At 39.5% G+C, this 1423-nt stretch overlaps 1 non-coding gene across 1 annotated transcript; it reads right to left on the minus strand.

The window, feature by feature from the left end:
* Positions 1–402: 402 nt before the first annotated feature.
* Positions 403–509, minus strand: LOC119523915. Its single transcript, XR_005214716.1, has one exon. It is a non-coding gene; the product is annotated as a U6 spliceosomal RNA (small nuclear RNA).
* Positions 510–1423: the final 914 nt, after the last annotated feature.

Below are 1423 nucleotides of genomic sequence, written 5' to 3' on the forward strand. Positions count from 1 at the left end.
GATCTTCTGAATAGGAGCTCTATCCATTATTGAAAGTGCTGTATTAAAGTTTCCTACTATTAATGTAGAACTGTCCATTTCTCCCTTCAAATCTGTTGGTATTTGCTTCATATATTTTGGGGCTCTGGTATTAGGTGCATATATATTTATAATTGTACATAGTCTTGTTGAATGTCTCCTTTATCAGTATATAATGAGCATCTTTGTCTCTCGTAACTATTTTTTGACTTAAAGTTTATTTTATCTGATATTAGTTTAGCTGCACCAGCTGTCTTTTGTTTTCTAATTGCATGCTATATATTTTTTCCATCCTTCCATTTTCAATTTACTTTTGTATTTGAATATAAGGTGAGTCTATTGCAGATGGCATATAGTTGGTGCATGCTTTTTTTTCCTTGTGAAAAAAATATGGAACACTTCATGAATTTGCATGTCATCCTTGTGCAGGGGCCATGCTAATCTTCTCTGTATCATTCCAATTTTAGTATATGTGCTGCCAAAGCAAGCACAGTGCATGCTTTTTTTTAAAAAATTCATTTTATTGAGATATATTCATATACCATGCAGTCATACAAAACAAATCATACATTCGATTGTTCACAGTACCATTACATATTTGTGCATTCATCACCAAAATCAAACCCTGACACCTTCATTACCACACACACACAAATAAGAAGAATAATAATTAAAGTGAAAAAGAGCAATTAAAGTAAAAAAGAACACTGGGTGCCTTTGTTTGTTTGTTTCCTTTCCCCATTTTTCTACTCATCCATCCATAACTAGACAAAGGGGAGTGTGATCCATATGGCTTTCCCAATCCCAATGTCACCCCTCATAAGCTACATTTTTATACAATCGTCTTCAAGATTCATGGGTTCTGGGTTGTAGTTTGATAGTTTCAGGTATCTATTGCCAGCTACCGCAATTCATTAGAACCTAAAAAGCATTGTCTATATTGTGCGTAAGAGTGCCCACCAGAGTGACCTCTCAGCTCCTTTTGGAATCTCTCTGCCACTGAAGCTTATTTCATTTCCTTTCACTTCCCCCTTTTGGTCAAGACGATGTTCTCCATTTCATGATGCTGGGTCAACATTCCTCCCCGGGAGTCATATTCCACGTTGCCAGGGAGATTCACTCCCCTGGGTGTCTGATCCCACATAGGGGGGAGGGCAGTGAATTCACCTGCCAAGTTGGCTTAGCTAGAGAGAGAGGGCCACATCTGAGCAACAAAGAGGCATTCAGGAGGAGGCTTTTAGGCACAATTATAGGGAGGTCTAGCCTCTCCTTTGCAGCAACAGTCTTCCCAAGGGCAAGTCCCATGGTAGAGGGCTCAACCTATCAAACCACCAGTCCCCTATGTCTGTGAGCACATTAGCAACCATCAAGGTGGGGCAGCCCAATACCCCTGCATTCTTCACCA

Source organism: Choloepus didactylus, chromosome X (genome assembly GCF_015220235.1).
Source record: "Choloepus didactylus isolate mChoDid1 chromosome X, mChoDid1.pri, whole genome shotgun sequence".
Lineage (NCBI taxonomy): Eukaryota > Metazoa > Chordata > Mammalia > Pilosa > Megalonychidae > Choloepus > Choloepus didactylus.